The 22,895-nt window shown below is 34.7% G+C and overlaps 1 protein-coding gene across 1 annotated transcript in view; it reads left to right on the top strand.

The window, feature by feature from the left end:
- Positions 1 to 21,117: 21,117 nt before the first annotated feature.
- Positions 21,118 to 22,895, top strand: part of LOC129751442 (PDZ and LIM domain protein Zasp) — a 261,468-nt gene continuing 259,690 nt past the window's right edge. The window contains exon 1 of the mRNA XM_055746946.1: positions 21,118 to 21,225. The gene's annotated coding sequence lies outside the window, so the exon portion shown is untranslated. The remainder of the gene's footprint in view (positions 21,226 to 22,895) is intronic.

The raw sequence follows: 22,895 nt of genomic DNA, 5'->3' as shown, positions 1-22,895 counted from the left end.
TATTATTATTTTTATTATTATTATTGTTATTTTCATCTGACATTCTGAGTCTACATGAATTCTTAACAAACTAGGGTAATTTAAAACTATACAATAAGAAACATCAACAATTTACATGAGTAAAGCTGCGTAATAGATGAGATTTTCTTATGTTTGATTTGAAAGTCTCTGTGAACGTGTGAAAATCGTTTAACTCGTAGAACCAATTAAACACCTTAAACATAGCGCGTAATGGCTCTTGTTGTCCGTAGTTGGTCCGCTGAAAGTTGATCCGAAGAAATTCCGAACTCCTAAAAGTACGAGGGCGTACATTGATATCGACCTGTCTAAGCAAGGCTGGACAGTCGATTTCTGCATTGATCAGCTTTTTCACAAAAATAGCACGTGCTATCACACGCCTTTCGTAGAGTGTTTCCATGTCTAAAAGGAGGCAGCGGTGTTTGTAGTCTGGAAGCTCGTTTGGGTTGTTCCATGGAAGAAATCGTAGGGCATACTTCAAAAATCTCGATTGAATTGCTTCGATTCTTTGAGACCAGTATGCTGTATGAGGGCACCACACAATTGAAGCTGTTTCAAGGTGGGAACGAACCAGCGAATAGTACAGCGAACGAAGGCAGTATGGGTCCTTGAACTCCTTCGATAGTCTTGTTATAAATCCCAAATTCCTGTTGGCTTTCGATATAAGACCGTTCAAATGCTCACGAAATGTTATTTTTTCGTCGAGAATGACTCCAAGATCCTTAAACGAGGATACTCGTTCTAGCGTCACGTTAGAGATTCTGTATGTCCAATTAATTACATTAGTTTTGCGTGTGAATGAAATTACAGCACATTTTGACACACTAATTGTCAGCTTATTAATCGTGCACCAATGCTCAAATGTATCAATGATGGATTGTAGTATGGTGCAGTCGCTTTCGGATTTTATTTTGTGAAAAAGCTTCAGGTCATCTGCTTAGGAAAGTCGGCATTCATTCGGTAGATTGAGCAGTATATCATTAAAAAAGAGCGAGAAAAGTAACGGGCCTAGATTGCTGCCACGCCAGATGGATTGCAAAATTCGGTAGATTCATAAGATCCTAGTTTAACCCTCACTTGTCTGTTCTGGAGGTAGGACGCTAGCAATGTGATGAAAGCTTGTGAAACACCGAGTTTATCAAGCTTTGCTAGTAGCAGTTGGTGGTTCACTCGATCAAATGCTGCCTTTAAATCTGTGTATATCGTAAAAGTGAGTACGACCAACTGCAAGAAAATTCGGCTATGAAAATGATTTCACATTTAAAGCATCAATACATTGATGACCACAGACAATGTCACCAGCTGCTTGTGCTCAGCAAAAAAAACAATCTTGTAAGAAATTAGACAAATTTGGCAGATAGACTCACTGAGGTCTGCAAAGGAGCTGTTCACTAATTACGTAAGCACATTGGGGGGGGGGGGGGGGGTAGGGGGCTTCATATTTGCTTACGATCTCTTACTAGGGGGGTTGGGGGGGTTTCCATAAATCTTACGTAAGAAATATTACGGTAAAAATTCATCAAAGCCACAGCCATACGAAACCATATTACTCAGGTTATATTTTACTCACTACCTATTTGTTGGTTAATTTTGATGTTATGTTATTTATCTTTTAATGTCTTTGAATTAATAAAATAAATTGCAGGTTCTATAAAATTTATAGAGAATCAATTCAAACCAAAAACACTAAACCACATTATTATAAAGATCGTAGCTTTTCATCATAACAATCTTTTCAATTGAGAAATTTATAGAAACAACAAGGAAAATGGCGTGTTGTGACACCACGATTTGAATCCATCATATTTCGAAAATGGCTTCAATCAGAAAAAATCTTTCAAAATCAATATAAAGCGCTTTAAATAATGAATTTCTAGACAGTTTTTTCAGTGATAGACACTACTATCTCTAAATTTTACAAAAGATTTACCCAAAAAATCCTAAAGCTTTATCGCTTACCGCTGAATGAACCTGAGCTTTCAGGTTAGTTGACAACGTGATTGTCGTTAAACATTTTTGCTCAAATTCTAGTAGTATTGAATGATTTTTTTTAAATATTTTTATGATTTTCAGGTTAAAACCATAACATTTTTTATGGTACATTGTGCTAACCTGATCTCTCTTTTTAAAACCGGAATTTAGATTTTAAATCGTTTATTGAAAATTATTGTTACCCCAAACATGTCTTGAAAAATGTTTTGTATAGATTGTGCTTTTCAAATACAGTTTTTTAATTTTACTTAAAAAGTGCTTTGCTTTGAAGTATGTATGTCGCATTTTTAATATTTTCAAGCTTTTTTTGAAAAAACGTGTCAATTTCTCTGACACGAATTCTTTTTTTTTTTTTAAATATGTCTTTATTTGTATCAAATCATGATTACACTTATATTACATTATTGCACTAAACTAGGTGTTCAGCTCAATAATGAACTGTTCATAGCCCTATAAGTAACTAGATTATAAAAATTTATTTATAAGATTTAAATTTGCTGAGCGCAATCAAGTTTTTAATGTAGGAGAACATCCTGTAATAGCAAAAATATTTTATACTTAAAACTAAACACTATCTTAAAATTAAACTAAACATAAAGAGAACGAATCTCTGCGATGGAAGACTGCATCGATTTGCCTCTGAAGTTGGAGATGATTTTGTTGGCCATCTCTTCGATAGATTCAATGCCTGCAATCCGATGAAGATCTTCGGTGCTGTGCCAAGGTGGAAGCCGCAAAATCATTTTCAGAACCTTGTTCTGAATCCTCTGGATGGCTTTCTTCCTCGTCGCGCAGCAGCTAGACCAAATCGGAACTGCATACATGATCGCTGGTCGGAAAACTTGTTTATAGATGAGCATCTTATTTCGCAGACACAACCGGGATTTCCTGTTGATGAGAGAATAAAGAGATTTAGTGTATTTATTACATTTAGATTGAATATCTTCAATGTGATTTTTAAAAGTAAGATTCCGATCAAGTGTAAGTCCCAAGTACTTCACGTGATCAGACCATTCTAATGAAACCCCATTAAAAGTTATGGAATGATTTTCATTAGGTTTTAAAAAATTTGCTCTTGGCTTATGGGGAAATAAAATAAGTTGAGTTTTGGAAGCGTTAGGAGAAATTTTCCACATTTTCAAGTAATTCAAAAAGGAATTTAAATTTTGTTGCAATCTACTGCGTACCACCCGTAAATTTCGACCTTTTGCTGAAAGCAAAGTATCATCAGCAAATAATCTTCTACCTTTTCCTTCTGGTACATCAGGAAGATCAGAAGTAAAAATATTGTATAAAATTGGCCCAAGTATACTGCCTTGAGGGACACCAGCTCTAATGGGTGTCCTTTCAGAGCATGAATTTTGATAGCTTACTTGTAAGGTTCGGCTAGTCAAATAATTTTGAATAATTTTGGTGAGATATACAGGAAAATCAAATCGAGCTAATTTAGCTACCAAACCTTTGTGCCAAACACTGTCAAAAGCTTTTTCAATATCAAGAAGAGCAACACCAGTTGAATAACCTTCAGATTTGCTAGCGTTAATCATATTAGTTACACTCAAAAGTTGATGAGTAGTAGAATGTCCATGACGAAAACCAAATTGTTCATCAGGGAAAATGGAATTCTGATTAATGTGAATCATCATTCTATTCAAAATAACTCTCTCAAATAGTTTACTTAAAGATGGAAGCAAACTAATTGGTCGATAACTTGAAGGCTCTGAAGCACTTTTTCCAGGTTTCAAAATTGGAGTTACTTTGGCATTTTTCCATTTATTGGGAAAATAGGCCAAGTGAAAACATTTGTTGAAAATTTTAACTAAAAAATTTAAAGTGCTTTCAGGCAACTTTTTAAGAAGAATATAGAAAATCCCATCTTCCCCTGGAGCTTTCATATTTTTAAATTTTTTGAAAATCAATTTAAGTTCATCAATATTTGTCTCACAAGAACTTTCAAACACATTTTGCTTAGAAAGAATATCATCAAATTCTAGGGAAATTTGAGCATCAATTGGACTTACAACGTTTAAATTAGAATCATGAGCAGACTCAAATTGTTGGGCTAATTTTTGAGCCTTTTCTGAATTAGTTAAAAGAAGATTATCCCCATCTTTCAAAGTAGGAATTGGCTTCTGGGGCTTTTTCAAAATTTTAGTTAATTTCCAAAATGGCTTTGAGTAGGGTTTTATGTCCTCTACTGCTTTAGCAAAATTTTCATTACAAATGAAATTTAAACGACGTTTGATCTCTTTTTGAAGGTCGCAATAAATTAATTTCAAATAAGGATCTCTAGTACGTTGATATTGGCGTCGACGAATGTTTTTCAGTCGTATCAAAAACTGAAGATCATCATCAATTAAAGGTTGATTGAATTTATGTTTAACTTTAGGTATTGAAGCGGCTTTAGCATTGACTATTGCAGTTGTCAAATTTTCTACAGCCAAATCAATATCTTCTATTGAATTCAGTGGAACGTTTACATCTAAATTACGTTCAATAAAATTCATATATCGCTCCCAGTTAGCCTTTTGAAAGTTAAAAGTTGATTTTAAAGGGTTTTCAATGGGACTCTGGGATAAAGAAAATGTTACTGGAAGGTGGTCTGAATCGAGGTCCGCATGAGTAACTAATTGACTACAATGCTCGCCTAAATCCGTTAGAACCAAATCAATTGTGGAGGGATTTCTAATTGAAGAAAAACAAGTATGCCCATTAGGATATTCAACAGTATAATAACCTGCAGAGCAGTCATTAAACAAAATATTCCCATTTGAATTTGATGAAATATTATTCCAAGATCGGTGTTTTGCATTAAAGTCATCAATAATAAAAAATTTAGATTTATTTCTGGTGAGTTTTTGTAAATCTCCCTTCAAAAAATTTTTCTGTTCACCGCTACATTGAAAAGGCAAATATGCGGCAACAATTATAATTTTCCCCATAGAAGTTTCTAATTCAATTCCAATTGTTTCTAAGACTTTTGTATTGAAAGAAGGAAGAAGTCTAAATTTGAGACGACTATTGATGACAATAGCTACACCCCCACCTTGTCGATCAAGTCGATCATTTCGTAAAATTTTAAAGAAAGCATTGCTTTTCAAGTTATTGTCTGGCTTTAAAAAAGTTTCAGTGATGGCAGCAATATGTATGTTTTGAGTTTTCAAAAATAAAAAGAACTCGTCTTGGTTAGCCAGCAAAGATCTAGCGTTCCAATTCATAATATTTAAACATCTATTTGGATCCATGAGGGAATCGTAAAGTCATAATAATTTTGTTAGCATAATTAAAAGAAGTTTGGAAAGCTTCAAACATTGAATTTGCTTTCAACATAAGTTGCATCATTTCCATTAAATTTTGATGCAAAAATTTTAATTTTTCCTCAGTAATCTCACCCAAATCAACAAAATTGTTAGAATCAGAAGAGGAAGGAGAAGAAAAAGTATTTGAATTTCGGGGATTTTCCCAAATCTTCGCATGAACGTTGAGACTTGGTTTTTTCCCATTTTTATTAGTTAAACCTGAAGAGGGAAACCCATTTTCAACCACCTCTGAGAACGATAAACAACGAGTCTGGGGCGCAGAATCAGCCCAGGTAACATTAAAATCACTTCGGGTATTACCCAGCCGTGATTCCAATGTAGACCGACGCTGACTGCGAACAGGCAGGTTGTTTGCCGGCCCGACGTGTGAAGACGAAAAAGAGGAAGGAGGAGAAGAAACTTTTCTGGAAACTTTGGGATTTTTCCTAGAAGCAATAATTTTTGCCCTGATGGGACAGTCTAGCGAATTCGAGGAATGATTACCTGCGCAATTTGCACACTTAAAAAATTCTGTTTTTGGCTTATCACCACCAAAAAGGCATTTAGATTTTTCATGATCGAATGAGCCGCAAAACATGCATCTGGCATTCATTCTACAATTTTTAGTGCCATGACAAAAAGCTTGACAACGACGACATTGCGTAATATTTTGAAGAAAATTGGTAGAAGATTTACGAAAAGGTTCGAATTTGACTCGACAATGAAACATAAGACGAGCCTTTTCAAGAATTTGCAAATTATTAACCTGATCCTTTTTAAAATGGATCAAATAAAGTTCAGGAGCAAAACCAACACTACTGATATTATTCGTGTTGGTTCTTTTCCTCATTTGAATTACTTGAATTGGAGAAAAACCTAACAAAGAATTTAATTCAGCTGTGATCTCATCCGGTGTCTGATCGCCAGTGAGACCACGAAGTAGGGTAAAACTGTACAAAACGCACCAGCTAAGCATAATTGCTATTTATAGCGATACCAATCATTTAAGAACCAAATTGAAAGTTGACGACGATTCAGGGATGAAATTTACGTATTATCAAAAAGAAAAAATATGATAAAAACTCGATTTTGACTATATTTTTGTAAAAAAACTAAAACAGCCAGAAAACAAACCGCGGGGTAGAATGCCAAAACAAGTGGACAGAACGCACCAAACAGGAAGGGTGGTAAGAAATAGAACAATGATTATACGGAATGTAATTATTGAAACACCAAATATTTAATTACATGTTCATCGTATTTTTGTAAACTACCATTCTTTGGCTAAAAATCATTTATTATTGCTAAACTCATCGAAAATTTCGCTTTTCAAAATACACTTTTTAATATCCTTATATATAAAACGCCTTCAAGTAGGCAACGATATTCAATTTTTTTGACTGATATAGTGATATCGCGGCAAACATGGCGGCCGATAATTTTTTTCGAATCGAATATTGGTGCACAGTTTTAACTCGAACAAGGACGAAATTTGTTATAATTATGCATTGATATTGTAATTTGGGAGTCAGCAAATAAAAAGAATGGCATTTTGTTTTGATATTCGGGTTTTCTCAAAAGTTAACAGCATTCAAAATTTGAGCGTAAAACACGTGGTCTTGTGGGCATTCTGCCCCAATTTTCATATGATTGATTTTTGATAAAATTTGTAGGAAGTTGATAAAATATAAAAAAAATATTTATAGTCTTCCGAAAGTGCACATGAGTGGTAAAACGATAAGCTGTAGTTTAGTCAGATCGCGCAGGCTGTTTTACCATAAAACCTTAAATATTACTTATGAAAAATTACAAGTTTCACGCTGATTCCATTAATTCCTCTGTTTCTAAGAACTAAAGTAGATTTTTTGAACTTTTTATCTATTGAATGATAAAAAAGCTTGTTTGCTACAATAAAAATGAAGAAAAACATCATTGGAAGCCGTAGGTTAGTGTATATTTGAAAAAGAATGGCATGGGCCATCTTACCCCGCTGGTGCGTCTTGTACAGTTTTCCCCTACAACTTTAAATGGACGATCACTTCTTGTGTCGTACGTAAAAAATTGGTGTTTTTTATTATTCAAATAATTTAAAACCTTTTGAAAATCATTAAAAGATTCCGCCAATATACGAGCAGTTCCCCTTCGACCGATCTGAAAAGAAATCTTCACATCCTTGACGGAAGTGACGATTTTTTTTCGAAAGGCATTGAAGTCAGGAATCGTGACCGTTATTGGTGGAATCTTTTCGTTTTTAAGAGTATAAGAAGAAGAAGAAGGTTTCTTAGTACTCTTATCAGAATTAAATATGAATATTTCCTCATCACCGATGTTATGAAGGACATCGAATGAATTGGAAATTTCGACTTTTTTGGCAGATGGCCCTGGATTAGGTTCAGCAATCCGTTTTCTTCCGGCCCTTGAGCCGGCCGAAGACTTCCCCATGCTGGAAAGAAAAGAGAAAATATGAATAAAAGAAAATGAAAATAATTTTAGCACTGAAAAGTGCTGATTGAAATACAGGTAAGGAAAAAATAAATAATGTAAAATGTTCCTGCAGGTACACAGCAACGATACGATGCTCCGGCGTACGTGTTGACGGCTCAACGGTACAGATGGAAGTCACTGACACGAATTTCATAATGCTGGTATAGTGTCAAAAATAAAACCTAAAAAAAGTGTAAATTTGTCAAAGAAAAAAAAACGTAAGATCTTACAAGGGGGGGGGGGGGGAGGGGGGTTTTTGAAAAATCTTACTTTGTCTTACCAGGGGGGGGGGGGGGGAGGGAGGGTTGAAAATTTCCAAAATCGTGCTTACGTAATTAGTGAACGGCCCCAAAACAAGTCCTGAAATATTGACCTTCCCTCCATTTTTCACGATTTTAAAAAATATCATAATTTTCTAAATGCAATATCTTCGTCTTTAGAAGTAATATAAAGTTGACAAAATTCACGTTTTGAAATTTTAACTTAAATCTTTTAATTGATTTTATTGATGGTAAAAATGACGTAAAATTATCGATTAAAAAATAATACCGTTAGTTTTCTGTAGGAAGTATTTTTTTTCAATTTTATAATTTCATCTTGTTTTTGAGATGATTTCGAATAAGAACCAATTAAAATTCTAACCTAATCCTACTCCTACTTCCCGAGATTTTAAAGATAGCATATTTATTCTCAGTTTTTTTATCCATAAGACTAAGTGATCCCTTTACTTTCGCCAGGTTGACAGTAAAAATACTTAGTACACCTGAAACAAGTCCGTTTAAAAAACGTAAGATGATTAGAGCTGAGAGAAATAAAGTTATTAAGCTTCAAAGAAGGTTTTTCTGATTGTTCCTGTGGGGTTCGTTCCGGAGTCTACCGGAGAACCAGAACGTCGGCCCGGGTTTACTTTGTCCCGTCGACGTATCTTCGGTTTCTCGAGGTGCGGTAAAAGCGCACAACCGTTCTGGCGCACAACAGACGAGTGAACTGGCGAACCGACTGGTCGTGTGGCGAATGCGCATTGGGGAGAGCGAGAGGATTCGAGCGAGACAGATGTCAATCATGACAGGTCTAACAATGCTGGCAAATAGTGGTGCCAGTTGCATTGGTTGACTTCATTAAACATTTGCCATGATTCTTTGTCTTATATCTCACATCTTCCCTCTTCTCCATAGAAATTTTTTTTTTTATTTGTGTGTCTTCTATTCTTTTTGACTTTCCTGTATCTCTGTCATTTTCTCCTCCCTCCGTTTATTCAGTGTACCATCGACCACTTTCAGTGCAAAACTGAGCGCATAAACGAATACGATGATAGCAAAAAGCGCACTGGTGGTGAACTTGTGCAAAACTGTATAAAAGAATACTCTATTAGTTTGCCTTCTGTCATTCGAGTGTGTTTTCATTCAGTCCAGCAAGACTTTTTTTTTTAACCGTTCTACGAAATTGAAATTGAGCTAATTAAACAAACTCATTTCGAAATAATCAAATTTGTTCGGGAAATTTTCATCTTCAGATTCACAAAACAGAAACCAAATGACTATCGACTTTTCTTTCAATGATAGTTTTAAATAAGTGTATGATTACTTCCCATTTACATTTGAGAAGAAAGTTCACAATTCCAATTTTAGACACATATCAGTTTTTTTTTATCTTTACAACTTCAATGTTTTAACCAAGTCACATATTCAATTCAGGATCTAGATTTCATTCTCTTACAGCAGATTTGGGTCTGTATTAAAAAAATTACACTCAAGTTTCTTGATTGAATGTCAGATTTCTATCACAAACTCTAGTCTCCAAGGGATTGCAGTGGAGAGAGAATTCTTTGCATTTGGAATGGTAATGATCAAAATTCCACAACTGCTTAACAAATTGCAACAATTTGCAACAATAAGCACATTTTCTCTCTCTCTTTCTCTCTCTCTCTCTCTCTCTCTCTGAGCACCGGTTTCTCTCATTTTAACTTAAACCTTCTAATTCTCTCTAACAAATTGCAACAAATAACCACAAATTCAATCATTGGCTGCAAAATTTGTTTGATCATTGACAATGATTCTCGGTTTATCTCAGTCCCCTGATAGTCTTCCTCTCAATCTCAACCGAATGCATGCCTTCGTCATCAGATGCAAACCGCAGACTCAGTTTTGAGATTCCGATTCCACCAAGCAGACTTTAACTCCATTTAACGTCATATTTGTTCATTTTTTCTTTTAAATTTTTATGTTGGTGCTACTTCTTACAAGCTCTTCATTAATTATATAAAATGTCCAAAATATTTTTAAAATGTTCTAACGTTCTAAAATGTCCTAATTTAACGATATCCAGTGGCCTTATAATCCGTTACTCTCAAAACATTTAAACAATTGTGGCTTTCGTTACATAATACTTTCACATGTAAGTGTTCATTGGCTTCTCGGTTTCAGCAACTATCTATTTAATCATCGCTTCGAAGATTAAATCGACAACTATACTTATCCGCCATCAGGTGCAAAACAAATTGTGCATTTTCCCATTTCCAGCTGATTCAGCGGTAATTAAAATAGTCGGTTTAGTCAAACGAAAATTTACTATTAGACAACTTCTCATTTGTCATTTCTTATTTGCCAACTCTTCTTCTTTTCTGCGCCGCAAACTCCACAAAAATATTCATTTTTCCAAACACAGATTTTAATCTCCGGTTTCAGCCTTTATCAACACGATGCCAGTTTTAACATTTGGTAATTAACGTTTTCAACATTGCTCCAAACACAATGTTCAATTATTGAAATTCTAGGTTTTTATTTCAACACTTGACACTGATCTTTCAAATTCAATCGCTTTCAGATGAAAAAACTCAATGCAACAAATCACGATGAATATCTGTTTCGTTCATCACTCGATATTTTTCGGGAGAACGAGGATGGTAAGTTTCCGCCTAACTGAATATCAAGAATCCTCCATAGTTTCAAATTGTTTTCATCAATTTTCAAAATATGCACTTTCAACAACTACAACAACAAGTTCATACTTAAAATCGGTAATTGTCAAACTAGGACTCAATCTTCCGCCCGGCATCCCCCGGAATAAATCTAGGTCTTAGTCGGTGACGACCGACCTCGACCTGTTCAACGAATCATCCGGTATCCGCCGGAAGGCTTCAAGATCTTAATTAGTTTCCGCTAACTAGCATATTGCACTTTTCTCGATCCAGCCGGCATCCCTGAATTTTTCTATTCAAATATATTCACCAAACCACAGAAACAAACATTCAGGAGTCTTTTTTTTATTTCTTCCAAAAGCCGGTATTCGCCAATCATTCGGAACTCATCCATCGGTATCCGCCGATTATTTTCGCAGTCGGTATCCGCCGAACTTTTTGGTTTAATTCACCGGTATCCACCGGTTTTTTTCTCCAATACATAGCCGGTATCCGCCGAGCTATGAGGATTTGTATACCGGTATCCGCCGGTTTTCGATCCATAGTCGGTATCCGCCGAACTATGGAAATTTTTATACCGGTATCCGCCGGTTTTTTCTCCAATCCATAGCCGGTATCCGCCGGGCTATGAGAATTTATATACCGGTATCCGCCGGTTTTTGATCCATAGTCGGTATCCGCCGAACTATGGAAATTTATATACCGGTATCCGCCGGTGGTCCAAGCCTAAGTCAGTATCCGCTGAACTTAGACAAAACTGTGAATTTATCAAAAATCACCCGGACTGTCTCGTCACATGCACAGTTTTTTTTTTCTCTTTGCCGACCGCCATTTCGAAGAAACCCGATGTTGGCGTCCTACACTCACTTTCAATTTTTTTTTAACTTCCAGGATTAGGGAAATCAACACTGTGGTTTCCCTGTCCTGTCACGGTCGCCAAAATGTGGGGTTCGTTCCGGAGTCTACCGGAGAACCAGAACGTCGGCCCGGGTTTACTTTGTCCCGTCGACGTATCTTCGGTTTCTCGAGGTGCGGTAAAAGCGCACAACCGTTCTGGCGCACAACAGACGAGTGAACTGGCGAACCGACTGGTCGTGTGGCGAATGCGCATTGGGGAGAGCGAGAGGATTCGAGCGAGACAGATGTCAATCATGACAGGTCTAACAATGCTGGCAAATAGTGGTGCCAGTTGCATTGGTTGACTTCATTAAACATTTGCCATGATTCTTTGTCTTATATCTCACAGTTCCTAAATGCTTTTGTCTATCAATATTCCTTTTCCGAGATTTATCTTTCTCCTCATAAATGATCGCGTGAGTCTCTTTTTTTATTTATTTATTTGATCATAAGGATTTTAACACTAGAATGTCATTCATCCCTCAATTATCGCGTGAGTCAATCGTACTTCTGTCACATATGCGAAAAGATATCGTGCAACATTATGGCACTAATGTTGCCGAGTGACATTATGGCACACGATATACCAAAGTTCCGACTTATCGAGGATACAAACCCATTTGTGCTTTCTGTTCGAAGGGACGCATGCTTGATGTTCGAAAAGCTTTGCAAAGACGAAAATCGATAAAGCTAAGATGATGGAGTCTTTGCATTCAGCTGTTCGGTTATACGTAAATTTGACCGTAAAACGGATTGATCGGTTAGAAGAATAAAACTTATTGAAATTATAACTTTAAAATTTAATGGTAAAAGCATGGAACTATCACAAGAAAACTTTTCACAACTCTTATGTTCATTTTTGCTTTACTAAGTATTTTCCGTTTTTTACGATGATTTCGGTAACAAAAAAAAGCAAGGTTGCAGTTGTAAATTCCTGTTCTTTGTTTGCACACATGCTTAAAAACGAATCGATTTTGTTTATGCTCTTTCAGATCTCTACGTTTTAACTTGTACCTGCCACGAAAAAGACGCAAAAATAGTCGCCAAACCGCAATCATCGGTGTTATGCTAATGCGATTGGCAGAAAAACTTCCTTCGAGGATCGGTAGGTAGGGTAGGCAATAAAACTTCCCAACTCGAAGCGATTTCAAGTTTTATTAGGTTTTCGTATCTTTTGTTTTGATTCACTCGTTCCGGCGTAGCTTAAAAAGAATCCGGCTGTTATCAGACTCGGGTCCAAAACAAAAACAGTTCAAAGAATATAGACAGCATGGGAAGCTCTCTTCTACCAAGTCTAGCATTGTGAGATAAAACTGTTTTAGGTGAACCGTGCATCGTACTTTTAAGCTTATCGTATCGTACGGTTTGATATGATCACGCCAGGCTCTCTTTCCATGAAATGAGAGACATCGTTTGTCCAATTGAGAACTGAAAAGAAAAACTTACCTGGAAAATGATTGTATGGGAACAGGACTGTCAATTTTATGGTTTTGACGGTATATATCTTTTTTTCCATTTTATCAATGTAATTAAACCTAGTTCAATTATTATATAAGTTATTATATGAATTTATTTCATATTGTTGAGTACCTACTTAAAAGGGGTAAGTTGCAACAAACTTTGTTTTTAATGAAAAATTCTACCTTGAATTTTCACAACTCGCCGAAATGCCAAAAATTAAATAAGGAAAAATCAAATCAAAACATTTGAAAATTTGAAGTTTTTGATACCTTTATGATGTAATAACGCATGAAGCACTTATTGCAGCAATTTTTAATTTTGTTCGAATTAAATTTTACATTTTTTCTGTCAAAAATGTTTATAAAGAAAAAAGCATAAAAGTGCGGCATACAAACAGACAAACAGACAGGACACTTAGAAGAAAAATCTGTTGATTTTTCGCAAAAAGATTACATTGCCATCTAGCGGCGACATTTCCTACCAATAAATTAAAATTCAAGAAACTATAAACTTTCTTTTAGTTAGATATTTTTTAGATTCAATTCGCTCTACCAGAATAATAACATAAATTTCAAAGAACTACATCTACAATTACTTCCGAAAATCTAACTGGGAAATGGGAAAAGAGGAAATTAATAGCCAACACTTTTTATTGATAAAAAGTCTAAAAACAAACTGGTAATTTTCATCTCGACACAATTCCAACATTCGCTGTTTTGTGCCCTCGGAATCAGCTTTTGGATTCGATATCCCCGCACTATTATTTTTAAACGAAATGTTTTGAACAAGAGCGGCCATAATAGGAAAACTTCCAGTAGTATCTTCGATAAAATTTTGCTTGAGTTTTCGCATTTTCAAGAACACACATTCGGCTGGATTAACACTTCCGGACCACTTTTCAAAGCATCAATTCTCTGATCTTATTCACACAATAGTTTTTCTTAATATTCATCCACTGGGCTATCTTTCCTGGACTCCTGAAATATTGAATTCTTGGTTTTAAAATAGGCATAAAATGAACAAAACCAAAACTTATCCTTTCGCACGAGGAAATTTTTTTCGGAACACTAGTTTTGTTTGTTGTTAGATCAGACTGAATGATATTGGAAACCCTGGAGATATACAAGAACGGAATGTTACCATGATCGAGAATCTTTTATTCGAATGCAGTGCACTCTGGTGTCGACATTGCCTAGGTTCTCAAGAATCTAAACCGGTTTGCGAAGAATGAAACATGAGTATCCCGTCTGTTTGTCTGTGCTTTATCCTTCACTCAGGAGACCTTAAGCCTTAACTCTTGACAAAAATAAAATAAAATGAAAACATATTAGGTTTATAGACTTTCTTGAACCATATAAGTTCTCATTTTACAGTTTATAAGTGTAAGAAAAAGATCGTTCTGAAGGTGTTTTAAACCCATTTGTTATTCCATTTTTAAAGGCGCTATTCTCTAATTCGAAACAAAATCAATTTTTAGCCCATTTTTTTAATTCTTGAATAAATATTCGTGTAATTAATAACGAGTAATTTCGTGCCAAGCAATAAACATGATAAATCCAGAAGAACATTTTTTCAACTCTAAGGATCAATTGAACTCATAGAGATAATTTTAGAAATCTTTTTCTGAAAAAAAGTAAAGAGTTTACCATTGCTTTGAATATAAAGGGTGACAATAAAGTTCCCGTACTTTTTTAAAATTCTTCAAAACAGTTACTCTTCTTAATTATTGATCAATTCGAGTCTCCTGAACAATTAGAGACATTTTATGACACCTTGGCAACAACTTCAAACAAAAAATCAAGATTGGTTCGAACTTTCCACCTACGTCCTTCTTAAAAACATTCCAGTTACGAATACCTTCGACTAAAGCATGGATCACGACAAATCCGGACGTACTATTTATTATACCATGGCGCTCCTAGTAGTCGGATCTGGAATTTTTTGACAGTACTTCGTTCGGAAATGTTTCTTCTATCAGTGCTGAAAATTTCACTTCGATTCGTTTTGTTCCAAAAAAGTAACACGTGATGGAAGCCGCGAGACGAAAATGATTTTGGACACCTACGTCAAAAACCTGACGTGGTCGGGTCCAAAAATCGCGAAATCGCGAAATCGTTGAAAATGGTCTAATCAACCGTGTGCCGCGTTCTCAAACGTTTCCGTGAGATGCATACTATCGATCTGCAGGTTCATACCAAGCGTCATAGTGGAATTAGGGATCGGAAACTGCATTTAAAGGTGTTGAGAACGATTAAGGCAAACACAGGATAGTCGGACTACGACATCGCCAAGAAATTCAACGCCGACCGGTGTACCGTCAGAAGGATTCGTCTAGGCGATGGAATACGATCATATCAGGCCAGTTATCAACCAAACCGGACATGGAAGCAGAATTTAGTAGCCAAAGGACGTGCCCGGAGGTTATACAACAAGATTCAAACGAAGTTCGACGGATGCATCCTCATGGATGACGAAACGTACGTGAAGATGGATTTTGGGCAGCTTCCTGGCCAAAAATTTTATAAAGCCACTGCAGTGGTGCACTGCACTGCACGGGTCGGGGTGATGTCCCCGGCAAGTTCGAATTCGTTTTTTTCTGATAAGTTTGCAAGAAAGTGTTTGATCTGGCAAGGTATTTGCAGCTGCGGACGAAAAACCCCGGTTTTTGTGAAAAACAAGACCATGGACTTCGAAATGTACAAGGAGGAGTGCCTGAAAAATGTATTTTTTCCTTACATTAGATCTCACAAAGGACCAGTAAAGTTTTCGCTAGATTTTGCTAGCTGCCACTACAGCAAAGAGGTACTTCAGTGGTTTCGGGCCAACGGGTGGATTTTGTCGAAAAGAACACCAGCCCACCCAACTGCCCTTAATTCCGCCCTATCGAAAAATTTTGGGTAATTGTCAAGCAGAAAATGAAATAGAATGGTAGGACGACTCGGGATGCAACAGAGATGAAAAGATTGTGGAACAAAATGGCCGCTGAGGTCAGCGAATAGGGTGTCCAAAGTATGGTGAGTGGTACACGACGAAAAGTACGAATATTCATCAAAACAACATCGGAATAATTTTTTTATTATTTTTCCTTTAAAGTGCAATAAAAACCGTACAGTTTAAGTACAAATCATTTTTATTTCGTTTACATAGCTCCGAGATAGACCTGTTTTAATGCGTCAAAATTTGTAGTGATCCATGCTTTATGCACGTTAGCATTTTTTTTCCGTAAATAACGTTCCAAACCTATGTTAGTGTCAATTTTGGGGCATCTCCAGGACCGAATCTTGAAGCTGATAGTTTTCCCTACAAGAAGGATGACATGGGATGTTTTTGAAGGTAACGTAGACCTGTGATTTTGACAGGCGAGTATTCTTGACACTAAAGCTTCAAAAGCGAAAAAAAAACTTTTTATTTAAAAAAAAATACTATCATTTTTTTTACTTCCACGAAAATGCTTCTAAGGCTATGATCATTTAGTATACGGGAACTTTATTTCGGTGATAGCTAAGTTAATAGAGCTCGGATATGCAAAACTTAAGTAGCGATGTATTGGTTATGAAAAGGACTATCTTGCCTATTTTTGATAGAATTTTTAATTAACGTGTGTTTGAGATATTTACGATGCAAAAAGTCATGGTAAAAATAATTTTGCACAAATTTGCTCCTCTTACTCATTTTGCGCCTCGTTGATTTTTTCTGATTTTTTTTTCGGACCAAATGGTTAAGAAGTATAAGGAGCCACTCTAGGATCCACACGACGTTCAAACCAACCATCGGAGTGCAACCCTTGATCTTGAATATGGTAAAAAGTCTATGGTTATTGGGGATTACTGAATGCAGACTTCTTAAATAATGCAAAAAATCCATTTCCGGCTGGCAAAAAGTGTTTCCTGACTAGTAGACACCAAGTAAATAACTAATAATGATCAGTTCCAAAGATCGCAATCTGTGCATCCAGTTTTTACGCAATATGACAGATGTAATGTGATGGACAAAAAGATTTATGTTAAAACCGGATTTAAGAGATCAAATTATTCGAAATGCCTACTCATGAAAAGGTTCCAACCTGATTCCAATTGCTTTTTCCAGGTGAGTTTGTGTAAAATATCATGATTTTGCAAAGGTTTTGCTTCTGTAGTAAAAAAAAATAAATCAATACATGACTGAAAAAAGTGTGCAAAGTTTAAAAAAGAGATTTTATGAATAAGTTAGAGTATTTCTTGATATCATTGATAAATTTTTTTTTATATTTTCACATCAAATATGGAGGAAACATAGAAAGTATTTCGATCAAATGAATGGTTTCTAAAATACACACGTTTGTAACTTCCCGGATTCTAAATGATCATAGTCTTAGTTCATCTACGGGTTCATGTATCATTCCCACTTTTGGAGCATATCAACTTGAAATTACACGCTGTCAGAAAATGCAAAAGACGGTGAGTTGCTAATTTTTTCCAAAAAGATATGAAAAAAAAAATAAGAAATGGCAATCAAGTATTCCCTTTTCTCCCCTATTCAAAAATTTCCTCAAGTATCGTTTTGTAATGTTCTCCAAACATACTCCAAAAACTCAAAAAAATTATTTGTTACAGTTTTTTGAGCTAACAGGATAGTTAATTTGCTCCGTTTGGCACATTTTTCTAGAACATTTAATCTTCATAAGACATTCGTAATACAACTAAGGAATGAAATCACCCCTTGAAAATCGTCATTCATCCCTTCTAGATTTACACCGCATAACATAAGTTTTGCATTTACATAAGTTTAAAATGGATAGCAGCACTGCTTTGCTGATTAGCATAAACAAAATTCTCTTTTCTCAGCATGTTATCGTCTCTACGTTCGCTCACTCTCAACCTTCTAGGTCTCTCGAGAGGATCGAAACGACCTAAACACGCGTGGTGGTTGCGCTTTGCGCAAAGCATAACTTCTTGAGCGCAACCAAGACGCCTTCAACAAGTCCCGAATCGTCGTCAACAGGGTTGTCAGATGGTTTTTTAAAAAATCTGTATCAGCCTCATGAAAAAATCTGTATTTATCTGTATTTGATTGAACTTTATCGACCAAAAACTTATATCATTGTTTTTTATGTAAGCTTATCGCCTAATATGCTATTTGGAAATCAGTTTTGTTGGTTTTAACGTATTCACTATTCACAAATTGACAATTTATTTCATTAATTGAACTTTATCTAGAGCAGGGGCGAGAAACCTTTTGAACCAGTTTTATTTCAAAATATTCTCGGCGGGCCGCACTAATATGAAATAAAACCCATTAATCATTTATCGAACTCTATAGATAATAACAAAAACATTAGCTAAATAATAAAAAGTTAAATCGTAATAATTTCAAATTTATTGCGATTTTTTGATTTCAAATCATTTATTTTAAATCTTTGAAAATGTAGTTTTTCAATTAACTTTAACTTCTTCGCAAACATTCGTTCTTCCAAACATAGACATCATTTGCATCACATTTTTCCTTAAAAACGTACGATGCACAAACACGTTTAACGCCTTTCCATATAATAATCATTTTTATCTTAACTGGTGGTATCTACTCATTACTTTCTTTAAGTCTTCTGGAGCTATGTATCTATATCACAGCAATAACTAAAAAACTAGAGATATATTTTTTTTTATTTTTGTGGTTCAAACTCACTGATCTAAATCTCGGTTTTCTGTACGTATTTCCAAAAAAAATCCACAGTTTAAATTGGCCATACGAAGCCCTGATATTTTTTTCCTGCAATTCGCGAAAAACATTTTTAATATAACTTGCCAACCAAATTTGCTGAAATCCTGGGAATAACAAAAATTTCACAGATCCCCTGGCAAATTTTAGGAGAGTCTACATTCTTTATTGTTTTTAAGCATTTTTAATAGATTTTAATAATTAATCTTTAGTGCTACTGGGAAAAGATTTCGAAGGCCTGTTGAAGAAAATATCTTAACGTTTCGAATATGAATTGTTATTTACCAAGTGGAAAGACTGAATTTGTCAACATTTGGTAGATTCAACATCAACATTTCCACAGATTTTTTGAATCAAATACAAAATTAAAATACAGGGTTTTATCATGAATGTAATTTTTTTTTCCGGCACTTTCCATGCTGAGTTTTAATTCAATTACTAACAAAATTAGCATTTTTTCCAATTTGATAAAATAATAACGTTTTCAAAAAAAAAATTCTGCTGAGTTAATTTATCATACAACTTTATCTTTGACAAAAATATGAAAATCATCATTATGTGCTCATAAATATTCTTCCGATTTTTTTAAATTTGCGATTGCCGATTTTGAATTTAAAAACGCTCAAGAAAAATTAGGACCCTTTGAAAAACACATTGAATGTTACATTTCTGGAAAAAAGTCCCCAATATGAATGATTGAGGGATAAATGCAAACAGAAACACGTAAATTACATATTTAAACAAGTCATCGCCGTATCAACTATTTCTGGTTTATTGGATGGTATTTTATGATATCTAACGAACTACCGCAGGCAAAAATTACGAAAACAATTCAATTCGGAAAGGCTTAGCGGGCCGCACATTAGGGTCTCGAGGGCCGCGAATTGCTCATCTCTGATCAAGATTGCTCAGTTTTTTTTTCATGGGATATAAAATTATTACTAAAGGCTTATTAACTCACGCCAGATGAAAACATGCACTTTTGTTGGCCGCAACCTAACAACCTTAGGACAAATTTTAAAAGTTTGTCACATTTGAACAGCATTTTGTAGAGCATCTTTTCATTTTATTACAGAAAACTTTTAAACTATGTTTTAATTGTCTCAATCGGAAGGCAAAATGCTTAAGATTTAGCTCAATGATTTTGAGTTATAATTCTAAAAAATTAACCATATAATTATGAATGTTATTCTGAATTCAGAATCTCATTTCTGTTTTCTAAATTTTCCCAACCTTATTTCTAAAATCTTAAAATTCAAAAATGTATATTTAAGTACGAAAATTGAATTCATGTTACGATTGAAAGTTACACAAGGGAAAGTCATATATGTTTCCTATGTTTTAATACTCAATTGATTTTGGTAGATTTTGGGTTCCTAAATTCAAATCAATCAATTTCAAAAAGAAATTTTAATATTTTATTTTAAAACTTAAAAATAAACCTACATGAATACGTACAACAGATTTTAAACTTTTCTGTTGTCTTTCATTCAATCAATCTTGCTTATATATTTTAGTTTCAGAATCACAACTCTTTAAAAACTCAAATAATAGCTAAATAATAAATCTTATTTCCCAACCTTGCTGAAGTCTACAAAACGTTTTGACTGGTGCCTCAAGAAATATGAAAGATTTATTTTGTTCATTAAATTTAGTTCCAAATTTCCATTTTTTGTTGTATTGGAACAAAACTGACAAAACGAATACTTTTATCACTTTTTCCCCCAAAGTCAAAATTACTCGCGGTCCTCGAGAAAGTCGATAACGAAATTGAAACAATTTATTTTATATCTTTTTTTTTTTGTAACATCTTTATTTGAAACGGCTTATACCTTTAGGCTTTAAGGAGCCAAGATTTGTATATCTTTGTCATGTAGTTTTGCCAGCGCATAAATTTATTGAATGCATTTTTAACCTATTTTTAGTATTTGTATCTAAAATAAGAGCGTATATTACTCTTATATTGCTTAAAATTTTCTGCCATGTGTTATCGATAAAAATTGTAAATCTAATTTTTAAATCCTTAGCACATTTAGGACTAACTATGAAAAGTTTCGTCTAAGAAACACATAGGAAAAATTATATGTGCTATTGTAAGCATTTGCGGTATACTGCAGTTCGAAAGATAAAGGTTTAAAAAGATTTAGCTCAGTTAGCCCGTGGAAACCGTTTCATCAACAATTGATTTAAATTTTCTAAAAAATCTGTATAAATCTGTATTAATGTTCAAAAATCTGTATAAAAATCTGTATCTGTATCTTATCTGTATTGACGTTGAAAAATCTGTATAATACAGAAAAATCTGTATATATGACACCGCTGGTCGTCAACACCTTTCTGGCCCGATAGTCATCAACAAGCCAGCCAGCTAGCCACCTTCAGTAGACGTTTGTCTGTTGACCGGAAAGCATTGAAATCTCTCTCCGAGCGAGGGTGTTCTTTGATACGCGGCTTATCTGTCGGGTGCGTTAATTTAAAAACGTATTTCCCCACTCTATTGTGAATGTTATCGCGCTTAAATTGTGCATTTGTTTTGTTTGCAAACCTTCTGAAAAAGAAACGATTTCCGGTTCTCACACTCAAGAACTTAAGTGATAAAACGAAGTGTAAAGTGGCCAGAAATCGCTTAACTGTTGAGGATTGATCAAAGTGCATAGCATTCCGTTAAATATTCGCCAAAAAGAAACTTGGCTTTGGCGAAAAAAGACTATTCATACCGCTAATCACGTTGCTGGTCGTCCCATCAACTGTCGTTATAAAACGGAGGAATCTTGAACAAGCAAATTTTATCTCTAATAAATAGCACAATATAGCTCAGCTTACAGTAAGAAGGTGACTGACTGCAAACATTGAGCGAGGGTTGGATTCTAGCCAACATTGTGCTGAGCGTGTCTGTTTTATTTTTTGCACAAAACAGTATCGCCCCAGGCGTGCGACTATTTTTAGCAAACTTAGGAAACTTTTAAATCTTTGTGTACCTACCACCGAATTGTTGATTGTTTTTGAGCGAATTCCGTCGTTCGAAAAAAAAAGGCGAGATTCGAATGAAATCAACAAATCGAAAATTTTGAAATGGAAATCTGTGAGCAGTATCAGAATAAAAAAAAGCATAAGAATTTATATTCCGAAATCACAATTCAAATAAGAACTCGGATTCAGAATTCTAATTCATAAAATTTAGATGAGGTATAAGAACTAAAAATCGGAATCAAAATTTAGAATCAGACTCCGATTTCAAACGAAAATTTAGAACCAAAATTCAATATTTTAAATTTGATTCCAGAGTTAGATTTCAGATTTTGGAACCAGATAATGAAATACCGTTAGAAATATGAGTTATTAATTAATTAATTATTAATTAATTTTTACCACAAAATTATTTATCCGGAAATTTGCCACACGCATATTTGACTTGTCCACAAAAATAAAATCAATTTGGCTGAAGCACGAGCTGACGCAGGCCAAAGTTGATCACATTATCTCACAATGAGAATAACAGATAAAAAGTTCGAACAAAGTTGGAAAACAAGCTCTTAAAACAATATTGTTGAGGACATCGATCTAGGAGGTTCATTATCATTTATTTATTATCATCTTCCTGTCGCTTTTTCCTAAAATTTAAAGGATCTTTCTAATTTCTTAATTAAATGTTTCGTGCTAATATAACATAAAACATTTCAGAAGCTCATGTTTTGTCAATCGTTGTTTGTAGCTTTATTTAAAGATATTTGTTTTCAAACAGGCTTCAACTTTGCCGAAGACATGAAAATGAATCTGTTTTGATGATTGTGAGATAATCTGGTCAAATTAATGCTAAAACTATACACCGTTCAAGAGATATCAATGAAATGGAAAAAAATCTACACATTCAATTGCGAATATCTGATCATAGTCAACTCGTATCGTGTCACAGTTTTCTACAAACTTGTTCTTCATTGTTTGAACTGAAATTTTAATATTTTAAGCTTGATAACTTATCCAGAACATGAAGAGAGAAAGTATGTTGATTTGTCATAAATTTTTAGAAAACCTCCACACAAATCTGAAATCCTTTGCGTCAGCTCGTGCTTTAGTCAAATTAGCTGAAATTTTTAGAAATATATTTTCGCACCTGGAGGTACCGATATGGAGGG

This window comes from Uranotaenia lowii, chromosome 3, assembly GCF_029784155.1.
Source record: "Uranotaenia lowii strain MFRU-FL chromosome 3, ASM2978415v1, whole genome shotgun sequence".
Classification (NCBI taxonomy): domain Eukaryota; kingdom Metazoa; phylum Arthropoda; class Insecta; order Diptera; family Culicidae; genus Uranotaenia; species Uranotaenia lowii.
This window is presented reverse-complemented; position numbering and strand designations above follow the sequence as displayed.